This window comes from Stegostoma tigrinum, chromosome 10, assembly GCF_030684315.1.
Source record: "Stegostoma tigrinum isolate sSteTig4 chromosome 10, sSteTig4.hap1, whole genome shotgun sequence".
In the NCBI taxonomy this organism is placed as follows: Eukaryota; Metazoa; Chordata; class Chondrichthyes; order Orectolobiformes; family Stegostomatidae; genus Stegostoma; species Stegostoma tigrinum.
In genome coordinates this window covers 91,358,648-91,371,849 of record NC_081363.1, presented here as the reverse complement: position 1 = coordinate 91,371,849, position 13,202 = coordinate 91,358,648, and the positions used below count along the sequence as shown (strand labels likewise).

The 13,202-nt window shown below is 41.6% G+C and overlaps 1 protein-coding gene across 1 annotated transcript in view; it reads right to left on the bottom strand.

The window, feature by feature from the left end:
• Window positions 1-2,061: 2,061 nt before the first annotated feature.
• Window positions 2,062-13,202, bottom strand: part of LOC125455762 (zinc finger protein 3-like) — a 74,503-nt gene continuing 63,362 nt past the window's right edge. The window contains exon 6 of the transcript XR_007248301.1: window positions 2,062-2,937. The gene's annotated coding sequence lies outside the window, so the exon portion shown is untranslated. The remainder of the gene's footprint in view (window positions 2,938-13,202) is intronic.

Below are 13,202 nucleotides of genomic sequence, written 5' to 3'. Positions count from 1 at the left end.
ACAGCAATATCAACCTGGGTGGCAACTTTCAGGGATCTATGTACATGGACACCAAGATCCCTCTGCACATCCACACTACCAAGAATCTTTCCATTGATCCAGTATTCTGCCTTCCTATTATTCTTCCCAAAGTGAATCACCTCACGATTATCTGCATTGAACTCCATTTGCCACCTTTCAGCCCAATTCTGCAGTTTATCCAAGTCTCCCTGCAACCTGCAACATTCTTCCACACTGTCCACCACTGCACTGTCAACTCCTCTGTCAAGAATGCCTTTTCCATTGATTTTTCAGTGAAGAATGTTAACTAGTTGTGCCATGGGTAACTTTGTTATTTAGATGGTGCTTCTCTAAGACTCAGAGGAGATGGTGAGAGCCAGTGATTCTCTCTTGCCAGCTGAGGACTGTTAGCTCTGGTGGATGGCAGTTACCTCTTCTTTGTCCAAATTTCTCCCTCTTTTATTCCCTTGACAACATATCAACCTTCCTAACAAGCAGATTGGTCCTATGTCGTCTCATCGTCACATAAGCTTCCCTCTTCCACTGAACAAGAGATACAATTTCTTTAGTAAACCACAGTTCCCTTACCTTATCACTTCCTCCCTGCCTGACAGGCACATACCTGTCAAGGACACACAATATCTGTTCCTTAAACCAGCTCCACATGTCCCCATCCCTGCATTTTGCGACCCCTTTCTATGCTTCCTAAGTCTTGCCTAATCACATTATAATTGCCCTTGCCCCATCTATACCTCTTGCCCTGTGGTATGTTCCTATCGCTTTCCATCGCTAAACTGAACGTAACCGAATTATGGTCACTCTCTCCAAAGGACTTACCTACCACTAAATCAAGCACCTGGCCTAGTTCGTTACCAAGTACCAGATCCAGTGTGGCCTCCCCTCTTGTCAGCCCTTTGACATACTGTAGGAGCATAGGATACATAGGAGCAATACAGGCAGATCACAGCAAGCAAAAGTTGTACAGATCAAAAAGACTTAGAGGCATACAGGTTACAGTGCAGGTTACATTATTTCAGCCTAGAGCCCATTGAATAGTCTGATAATGGCCAGAAAAGAGGCTGTTCCTGAACCTGCTCGTGTGTATGTTCAGGCTTTTTTTAATCTTCTGTGTGGTGGAAGAGGTTGTGGGAGGTCATTACCAGGGTGTGATAGGTCTTTGATGAGGTTGGCTGCCTTTCCTCAGCAACAAGTCATGTAAATAGAGTCCATTGATGGAAAGTTGGTTTCTGTGTTGGTCTGGGCTGTGACATTGCCTTCTGTAGTGTCTTATGCTCCTGGGCAGAGCAGTTGTCATACCAGGCTATTATGCAGCCAGAAAATATACTTTCAATGCTACCTCTGTAGAAGTTGGTAAGGGACTTTTGGTATGTCAAATTTCCTGAGCTCCCTGAAGAAGAACAGACATTGTTAAGACTTCTTGACCGTTGCATTTACTTGGGAAGCCCAGGAGAGTCCATCACGTATCATCACTCTGAGGTACTCGATGATCTTCACTCTTTCAACCTCAGTTCCATGGATGGAGATGGGGGCATGTTCTCCTCCATCCACGGTCTGCTAGGATAAGTGCCAAGTGTTCTCTCTGCTCCCTCACGCACACACTATATGTCTGGTATAGAACCTACCTCTTGAACAATGCTCACACACCACCCTCACTACTGCATGCCTCAGCTTCCCCTCTCTCTCTCTCTCTCTCTTCCTCCACACCCCACCCCAGCTCGCCTTCTGTTGCCTGCACAATAACACTGCATGGATATAGAAAGTTCTGTAGAATGTCATTACTACAATTTTCTGGATAATGTTATTTATAGAATGCTCTTGATAATATTCTAAACAATTGTCAATCCCTCAGTGTGTTACACAGAACTGGGAATGAGAAGAGTTTTTATTTCTTTCAATCACATGCAATTAAAGTCCGCCATGAGGCCATTCAGTCCACCACCCCTGCTCCACCATTCGACAAGATCAGGGCTGACTTGATTGGGCCCTGAGCTATGAATTACATGGATTTTCAGTCATTCAACTCCCTGGGTTCCTGTCACTGACTAGACAACACTGGGACACTTTTGACACTGTTTTTATTTCAAATATGTGCTTGGGAACTATTTCCCATGCGGGCAGAATTTTCAAATAGTATATTCCATCAGCTTTGTGCCTTTATGTAATCTAAGAATACCTCACATAGACCAGACAAAAATATACACTGGTATAATGATTATTAATATCCAAACATAATTAGTAATTCTGGATATTCCGCTTATCTCACCTTATTGCATTCAACCAAAAACAGGATCTAAACACTTGTCACATTATAAAAATACAGTTTCTAACTCAGAACTTCTTTTGTCCTCAGCTGTTACCTTAAACGTTATCTGACTTGAAGCCTCTTCCTTGTTATCGAAGTTTCTAATGTCCATTGTCTTTGACTATCTTTATCTGCAGCTGTTTCATAGTCTCCCATTCAGTCGGCTGGCTTGTGATGCCGACGGAGGCCAACCGCGCAGCTTCAATTCCCCACACTGACAGAGGTTGCCATGAAGGTCCCACTTTGTCAACCTCGCCTCTTGCCTGAGGTGTGGTAACCCTCAAGTTAAACTGCCATGAGTGGTCTCTCCCTGATGGGATAGCAGCTCCATGGTCCTCCAGGACTATAGAGACATCGTTCTATCACTGTTGGCAATTTTAAACAGTCTTTACATTATCATTCCATTTCCCATTGTATTCCTAGGTCTTCTGGTCATCCACAGTTTTATTTTGTACCACCGTCAGAATTTTCCGCCACAGTGTACATTCCTGTCTTCTCCCCGATTATCCTTGATTCCGGTGTTAATCATGAATCTGTCTGTCTGTGCCTCAAAAATATCCAATGCCTCTGCGTCCATTACTCAATGGGGAAGAGAGTTCCAAAGAAACACAACACTGAGAAAAGAAAATATCTGTCATAAATTAAAAATGAAATTTAAAAGTAAAAGACACAAAATATGATCGCTGGCTGCACTTTTAATCAACTTTGTAGGAAGGACATGTTGCTGCAGCTGTGCCCAGTTTTACTGAGAACACATTCGGAAGACTGTGTGTGAAGATGCTTTTTTGCCTCCTTACATGAGGAAGGATATAATTACATTGACAGCTGTTCAGAGATGATTCACTTCACTCATTCCTGATGAAGGACTTTTATTATGAATGTTTAGCAGGTTACTTTGAAATTAGAGGTGATCTTATTGATTTATATAAGGTGTTGAGATATCAGGTGAATACTTGATGGGTGTTTGTATCGTCCAAACTTGTTGTCATTAGGCTTTGAACATTTGTTGAGTAAGTGTATTTCAGGAATAAACCTGTGCCTGACTAAAGCAATCCGCCTCACTTGTTCCTATCACTGAACCTGACACAGTTTGGCACTTATATCACTGGCCATATCACCAAGCTGGTTACATTTAAAATTAGTTGTGACCAGTGGAGTAAGACTAGAAAAGGAAACAGTGACCCCCTCCAACCTTGGTCAGAGCAGGGATCAGGAGAAATTCGAAGTCATTCAAGTGGGAATTCTTTTCCCAGAAGTTTGTGGTGGCTGGATCTTTAAACTATATTGAGACTGAATAGTTACATTTTCGATAGCCAGGTTAATCAGGGTGAATGGTGTATTGGCAGAAACATGCAGTTGTGATCTCAATTAAAGGAACCATGATTTTTTTTACTGGTGGAGTAATGTCAAAGGGTCGAAGGGACCACTTGTGTTCCTCTGTCCTATATTCTGATGCTCCATTCTGCTCTGGGAACTATACCGGATCAGAATAAGGTCACTTTTATGGTTAGGTGTAAGATAGAAAATGTGCTTGGAAAATCCATGCTGAGAGACAAATTTCTTTATATCTCAGTTTTAAATCAATATCCCTTATTTACATTCCCATGTTCAAGATACTGCCTAGGAGTGGAAATGTCTTGCCAACATTTACTTTGTCAAGCGCTCTCTGTCTGTTGTATTTTGTTGTAACATCATGTTGTAAAGAGGGGATTGATCCACATCTACCCCCCTCCACCCCCAGAGCTAAAACCAAAAACAGGAGCATCCCGCCCTATAATCTGTTAAAAGGAGTGGGATAAATGCTGTAACCTGCCTTTCAGCAACTACTGGAGTTTAAATAAAACAAATCCCTAGCACTCACTTTCCAATAGAAAAGTCACAATTTAGTTATCCAACTCTAACAGTGAAAAATTTAACTAAACTATTAACAAACCAAATAAATCCCTTCTAACTACTAACTATTCCAGAGTAAAACAAGATCCTAATGTTATGCTGTTCCAATCAATACAAGTGTCATATATATATATATATATATATATATATATATAAAAATTAAAAAAAACAGAATTTAGAGCCTCAACATTACAGCCAGGTTACATGTCTTCCAGAATGTTCTGGGCCTTCTCCATTGAATCTTCTGTCAGGAACAACTTCTCCGTTTATTCTCCTGTCAGAAATATTAACTAGTTGTGCAGATATCACCATTGGTATTTTGATGGTTCTTTCACTAAAACTTAGAGGAGACTGTAACAGCCAGCGATTGTCTCTGGAGAGCTTAGAGCTGTTGACACTGGTAGATGGCTGTTAGTTCTCCTGTCTTTGCCCAACTACCTCTTCTTTTATACTCTTGAGGTCATAACAGTTTCTTACATTAGCATTGGTCCTATGTCCCCAAGACCATCTGATTTAAAATTTAATTTGTATTTGGTATCTCAGCGTCTGATTCAAAATGATTGACTAGATTGAAAACCTTGGTAAAACTGTAGCTTTGCCTGCTAACTGTATGGCCTTTTCATACAAATGTTTCAATTCCAGTGCTCTCTCTGCAGCTGCAAACACACAAGTTCCTGACCACAGATATCCTTTTTGAACTTCTGAGCATAGAAAAAGCACATCGCTTTTTCAATGTATCACACATTGCTTTACTCCATAATGTTTTACAAACACCATATTCTAACTTCCTGCCTTCCAATCCACAACTTCACAACGCCTCCTCCTTAAGAAACAAAATGAACCATCGTTATGAAAAAATGGCTTCTTCATTTGCTTTGTTTTAAAATCTTTACTCTATTATATTACTAGATCCATATCTCAATAATCTTGATTTGCAAATTTCATACTAATCTTGTATATATAGATATACAGCATTGAACACTACCGTTTCTATCCAACATTAACACATTTCTTTTAAATCGGCGATAAAGCATCCGTCAAAATATTTTCACAACTCAGAACATGTACAATCTGTAAATGAAATACCTGTAGCATAAGATTACAACAAAATGTTCTGGTGTTTTCGTCCTTAAATGTTTCCAGGAATGTCAAAGGATTGTGATCAGTACACACAATCATCTCTGTTGCGCTGTTTGCAATGTAAACTTTAAAATGTTGTAAGGCCGGTATCAAATTAAATAGCTCTTTGTCAATGGTTGAAAACATTTTTTTGGTGTACGTTGAGCCTCTTTGAAAAATAACCAATTGGCCTATCAATACCACAATCATCCTACAGTAACAATACAGCTCCAACCCCGAGATCACTTGCATCAATGGTGACTTTGAAGTGCTTTCAAAAATATGGTATGGCTAAAATTGATGGTTAACACTGCTTTTCAGTTTTTAAATGCCTCCTGAAACTGTTCTGTGCACTGACATTTCATGTTCTTTTTGTTTAACAAATCTGTCAGCGGTACCACCATGCTACTGAAGTTTGGCAACAGATTTCCTGTAGAATGCACTTAACCTTAAAAATCGTAGCACTTTATTCTTGAGGATTCCTATATGGCATTTGTCTTCACGTTCCTCTGAGTTATCTGTCCATGTCTGAAGTCGTGCCCCAAAAGTGTCACTTCCACCTCCTGTAATTTCTCAAAGAGCTCTGCCAAATAATCCATGAGAGCTTTTCACGAATGGTTAAAGATCATTAAGTCAACAATGTAGACGGCATAATTAGTCAATCCTGCCACAACTCCATTCACAAGTCTTTCAAAAGACGCTGATGTGTTATTTATCTTTCACTCCAAATGGCATTACTTTATATTGATACAGCCCATTTGTGGTTACAAAACAGAAACGCCTTTTACGCTGATAGAACCTGCCCTGCGTTGAGAGGTTGGGCTTGACAGGTGTTGTTTTATTATACCTATGTCAACTTCACGTACTCAGGTATCATTTCGCCGAATTCTATTTCTACAGAGATCCTCACTGCACTGTGACATGTCTTTTAGTTCAGTTCTCTGTCCTGGGGAGAGATAGCTCACTACCCTATCTCATTCCTTAAGGATTTTCTCATTATTCTATTTGTTTTGAGGCACATCAAAATCCAAATCATCTGCATTTGATTCTTCATTCAGAGTAGTAGCATCTAATACCTATTTCTCTGGTTCCCTTTCCCTGTCATAGTAAGTTTTCAGAATGTCAACATGACATGCTGCTTTTTTTTTCATTTCATGGTATCTTTGCCACATAATTCACCTGACTTAACTTCTTCTCAATCTCATAGGAACAAGTTTTGAGGCATCTTCTATAAGTGGTAACAGCACGAATATTTTATCCACATGAACAAACATATAAATCACAGATTTCTTATCTGCTTCTTTGTTCACTCAGTGCTGTGCCACATTCAAATGTTGTCTAGATAATTCACCTACTCTGTTTAATCTTTCTCTCACCTCAGATACATAGTCAAACTGTGAGATCTCTGACTTCAGACCTATCAACTTTTCCTTAATTGATTTGAAAGACCCTCTTACTTGGTGCCCAAATAATGATGCAAAAGAAGTAAACTGAATTGATTCATGAGAAGCATCTCTAATAGCAAATAATATCAAAGGGATATCATTGTCCCAATCATTGGATAATCTTGGCAATAAGCTCTCAGCATTGTATTTAGGGTCTGATGCCATTTGTCCAGTGTTCCGTGGGACTCAAGATGGTGTGCACTTGTTTTCAAGTATCTGATCGCTAAACTATCCATGGCCTCCTTAAATAATTTGGCAGTAATATTGGACCCTTAGTGTGGTCGAATCTCTCTGGATAGTCGACAATGGGCAAAGAAAGCAAGCAACTCCTAGAAAATCTTTTCGTCCGTGACATCCCGTAATGGAATTGCCTCCAAAACCCTCCAAAGACATGTCCATTATGGTTAGCAAATACTGGTTCCCAATTTCATTTCAGAAACAATTATAACCCGCATAAGAAGGTTCTTCAAATGAAGGAATTGGCTTCAAAAAGTGCTCATTTTATTACTGCCAGTGGCTTTTCTGCCACATGACATGTATGAGAGGTATGGCAAAATTCAACCACATCGTTATGTAATCCATTTCAATAGAAATACTTCCGTGTCTTAGCCAAAGTCTTCCTCACTCCTAGAAGTACTCTTATAGGTAGTATGTGTGCTCCCCAAAATAGCTCCTGTCTGTATTGTAATGGGAACACAATTTGCTGAATGTCCACTGATTTTTCATCTGCACTAAACTGCCAAGATCTCCATTTCCATCTTCAATTTTTTACTTAATGTGACAACATTCTGGAATACAACTGATTTCTTTTTAGAGTAGTGTTTATGATATAAATCCTTTGTCATCTCATCTTTTTGTTTTAATTCCCCAGAACACTTAACGATATTAAGAGCCATTTCCCCACTTTTGATTTAACCAACAAGCAACCAAAACCAGACAGATTTTCCACTTCTTGCTTAAGTTGTATTTGAAGAACTAGGACATGAATCCCCAAGTCTGTTTAAACCTGCTGGGATCTATTGTATACAAAATTGTTGCAATCCATTCAAATCTATTCAAATTTATTAAAATACGTTCAAGTCCATTCAGATGTGTTCAGATTCTTCCCAATCCATTCAGATCCATTCAAATTGCAGACATGAGACCCGATATTTTATAAAGCAGTGCTTGATCCCTCTGAGAACTAAAACCGAAACATCTAAACAAGAGCATCTCACCCAGTAATCTGTAATAGGAGTATGAAAAGTGCTGTAACTCGCCATTCAAACAGCCAATAACAATTTATTTCTCCAGCTCTAACAGTGAACAAATTAACCACACTATTAACAAACTGAATAAACCCCATCTAACTACTATTACCGAATAAAACAAGATTCTAATGTTATGCTGTTCCAACAAATACAAAGTCCCACTTATATTAAATAGAAATGAACATAGAATTTAGACCTTCAAAATTACAGCCAGTTTACGTGAGGCTCTGTAGAGTATTAGTGGACTAGGAGATAGGAAATTAGAATTTGGTGCTTTCAAAATGCTAAAGCCGACAGCATTGTGTGGTTCCTTTAACACATGATGTGCTTTTTCTATGCTTACTGATTTAAAATCTCTGTGAACAGCAGCTTGAAATTTTGCAAGTACACAGACAGCGCACAAATCAAAACATTTGTATTGAAAGGCCATATAGTTAACAAGGCAAGCAACAGTTTTTACAAGGACAAGTTATGAATTTGGCCAATCAATTCGAACCAGGCACTTACGTACCAAAAACCAGTTAAATTTAAAACTGACAGTTTTGACAACATAGGACCAATCCGCTTGTTAGGAATGTTGATATGTTGTCAAGGGAATAAAAGAAGGAGAAATTTGGACAAAGAAGAGGTAACTGCCATCCATTAGAGCTAACAGTCCTCAGCTGGCAAGAGAGAATCACTGGCTCTCACCATCTCCTCTGAGTCTTAGAGAAGCACCATCTAAATAACAAAGTTACCCATGGCACAACTAGTTAACATTCTTCACTGAAAAATCAATGGAAAAGGCATTCTTGACAGAGGAGTTGACAGTGCAGTGGTGGACAGTGTGGAATCTAGTGTTACCATGACATCACGGCACCACAGGGATCTATGTACATGGACACCAAGATCCCTCTGCCCATCCACAATACCAAGAATCTTTCCATTGATCCAGTATTCTGCCTTCCTATTATTCTTCCCAAAGTGAATCATCTCACGTTTATCTGCATTGAACTCCAGTGGTGGACAGTGTGGAAGAATGTTGCAGGTTGCAGGGAGACTTGGATAAACTGCAGAATTGGGCTGAAAGGTGGCAAATGGAGTTCAATGCAGATAAACGTGAGGTGATTCACTTTGGGAAGAATAGTAGGAAGGCAAAATACTGGATCAATGGAAAGATTCTTGGTAGTGTGGATGGGCAGAGGGATCTTGGTGTCCATGTACATAGATCCCTGAAAGTTGCCACCCAGGTTGATATTGCTGTTAAAAAGGTTTTTACGGTGTGTTAGGTTTTATTGGTAGAGGGATTGAGTTCTGGAGCCGTGAGGTCATGGTCATCTTTAGACTTCAGTTCCAGATATTTATCAGATTCAAATTCCACCATCTGCTATGGCAGAATTCAAACTCGGGTCCCCAGAACATTACCGGCTCTCTAGATTAAAATCTCTGAGATAATACCTTCAGGCTAATGCCATTTTAAAGAATGGAACCACCCTGCACATTCGTGTAAAAGACAAGGATCTGGTATCTGGCTGACAATGGTGCAGATATTGTCCACAGAATCACAGATGCCAGACTACAACCAACTCAATTCACTGAATGTAACATGCAGAAACAGCAGACCGAAATAGATATGACAAATTCAATAGGCCCTCATACCATCCCTGAAATAGGACTGAAGACGTGCTGCACAACAAGCTGCGTCCCGGGGAATCTGTTTCATTCCAGCTCCAAGTCTGACAATGTGGAATACCATACAATTATGTCCAGTCTCCTAAGAGGAGAATAATTACAATCGGACCAATTGCCATGCCCTCAGTTTCATCGTGATGGCCAAATTGCTGGAAGTTTTTTTTTGATAAATCTGTTAAGCAGTACAAAAAAAATCCTGCTCACTGTGGCTTTTGATGGGTCCCAATGTGGAAATGATGCTGTAGTGGAAATATCACTGAATTACTAATCCAGGCAGGATAATGCTCTGGTGGAAGGTTAAAAAAAAATTGAGATCTAAAATCTGGCTTCAGTATTAGTGTCCTTGAGGCCAATGTCAATTGTAAACACCAATTTGCTTCAGCAATGTATTTTCAGGAAGCCAATCGATTGTGCTATCCTGATCTGACCTCAAAGTGGCTCCAGACACAGACACTCATGTGATGAACACTTCAATGGTCTCTGAAAAGGGCAATCAAGACATTCAGTTGTATCAAGGAATTGGAGACAGGAAGGACTGCAGATGCTGGAAACCAAAGTCAATATAGTGAGGCTGGGAAAGCACAGCAGGTCATATAGCATTCAAGGAGCAGGAAAGTCAGTGTTTCAGGTCAAAGCACTTCATCAGGACCGGGGAGGAAGAGGGGAGACCAGGAATAAATAAAGGGAGGTGCTGGGGCCGGAGGAAGAGTAGCTTGGATGGTGATAGGTGGATGCAGGTAAGGGGCTATCATGATTGGTCAGTAGAATGATGGAGCAGATGGGTGAGCAGGAAGATGGTCAGGTTAGATCAAGTCAGGGTGGTGAGGTGGAGGGTGCATTTTGGAAAAGGGATAAAGTTGAGGGTGGAGGGATTTTGAGGCTGGTGAAGTCAATATTGAGGTCATTGGACTGTAAGTTCCAAGGGGAAATGTCAAGAGTTGTTCCTCCAGTTTGTCTGGCCTCATTCTGATAATGGAGAAGGCCAAGAATAGACATCACCAGAGAAGTGGGAGGGACAATTAAAATGGATGGCAACTGGAAGGCCGGGTTGGTTGATGCATGCAAAGCGCAGACGTGTGGGAGATGAGCAGCTGTTTCAGGTGGAGGTGAAGGAAGAAGCGTCAGGGGTGGTAGTGTTATTGACACTGCTGTGGGAATGGGGGATAAACTGTGAGATGACCAGACTGGGCCTGATGTGTGTGAGTGAGAAAGTGTGGCGGCAGGGGAAGGGAAACCTTCCAGACTCCATGCGGGGAGTGGCCTCAGGTCAGAGTGAAACTTTCCACACCTGGCACCAAGTTTGTAAGAGAGAGTCGGGTCTGGGGGGGGTGGGGGGAAGAATCACAAGGAAGTTCATTGTTGTGAGAAGATGAACTAGTGGCATGTTTTGTTTGTATGTTTGAATCAATAATCTAAAAAAGGATCAGCACAGAGGTTCGGTGGCTAACACTATTGCCTCACAGCACCAGCAGTCTGGGTTTGATTCCAGTCTGCGGCGACTGTCTATGTGGAGTTTATACATTCTCCCCTTGTCTGTGTGGGTTTTCTCTGGGTGCTCTGGTTTCCTCCCAAATATGTGTAGGTTAGATGGATTGGCTATGTTAAATTGCCCAAAGTGTCTTGGGTCCGAAATTCCGAGATATGGTAGGGGGTAGGTCTGGACAGAATGCTCTTTGGACGGTGGGTGCAGACCCAATGGGTCTAATAGCCTGCTTCCACACTGTAGGGGTTCAATGAACATATGTGGACCAGTCCCCAAGTCTGCATCTGGTCTCCCCAATATTGAGGAGACCACATCAGATCAGGTTGGATGAAGTGCAGGTGAATCTCTGCCAGATCTGGAAGGATTGTTTCATACCCTGGGGAGATGTGAGAGGGGAGGTGCAGGGGCAGGTGTTTGTAGTTCTTGTGGTTGCAGAGTAAGGTACTAGGTGCGGTGGAAAAGTTGGTGGGGAGTGTGGAGCTGATGAGGAAATTGCAGAAAGTGGACAGGGTGGGGAAGGAAATAGCTTTTTGGTGGTGGTATCTGATTTTAGGTGGCAGATATGACTGAGGATGATCTGTTGGATTCAGAGGTTGGTTGTGTGGTATGTGAGGACTAAGGGGACTCTATCCTTACTATTACTGGGGGAGGGGTTTTGAGGGCAGATGCACAGGAAATAGAGTAGATCCTTAATTACAAAGGAGGGTAAACTATGGCCCCCGAAGTACGAGGATATCTAGGATGCCCTGGAGCAGAACATCTCATCCTGAGTGCAGAAGTGGTGGAGGCACAGGAATTAAGAATATTGGATGGCATTTTTCCAAGCGGGTGGTTGAGAGGAGGTATGTTTGAGGTAGCTGTAGGAGTTAGTGCATATGAAATCAATATCAGTGCCAAGTCAGTTTCCGGAGACGGAGATGCAGAGGTCCAGGTCATGGAGGGAGGCGTCAGATATGGTCCAGGTGAATTTGAGAGTGATGGAAAGTGTTTGGAAAATTGATGGATTGCCCAAACTTGATGCAGGAGCATGAGGTAGTGCTGATGCAGTTGTCAATATGGTGGAGAAAGTGATGAGGGATGGTGCTGGCATTGTGCGGAAGTGGGACTTTCCCACAGATTGTATAAAGAGGCAGCCAGAGTTTGGGACCATATGGGTGCCCATGACCACTTCTTTGGTTTGTAGGAAGTGGAGGGAAATCAAAGGAAAACTTGTTGATGTTGATGACCAATTCTGCCAAGCAAAGGGACGTGTCAGTGAGTCACCAACTCACCTAACCTTTCTCCAGCCTTACCAGCTCCCTCTATTTACTTACAGGTTCCCCTCACATACCCAGTCCCAATGAAGGGTTCCAGCCTGAAACTTTGATTTTCCAGCTCCTCGGACGCTGTCTGATCTGCTGTGCTTTTCTAGCTTCACATCTATTGACCCTGACCTCCAGCATTTGCATTCTGTACTATCTCCAAGTCACAGAAAACCAACACTGCATAGTCCCTTCTAAGGATGCCCACCTGGAAGTAGTTTTCCTCCTCCATCCATAGTGAGTTCAGTGAGTCTATCTCCCACAGCAACCTGCCAGTTGTGTCCTCTACCCTGAAGCTCTTTAACCACATTCTGAAGCAGTATTGCTACTACAATCATGTCTCCTTCCTCAATGCTTTTTTATGTACTTGGTTCATCTCCCCTGGAATTCACGTAACCTTCAGACCATCATAATTTGGACCCAACTGTGATAAATTGCTTACTACAGGACCTCCAGTGCCTCCAGAAATGATTCTCCTTGTTAAATCTCAGCTCCATGTTATTTTGCTATGTGTTAACACTTTCTCCCCCTGCATTCAGCCTTGCCTTGGCTCAGGACTTCTCCCTGCTTCTTCCTCTCCTATTGGCCACAGCAATCCCCCTCCAAGGCACTGTCCTTCACTTGGCAGAACTGATCCTCACCCTCAACAATTTTTCCTATGATTCCTTCCACTTCCTACAAACCAAAGGGCACACGCATGGGTCTGATCTATGCCTG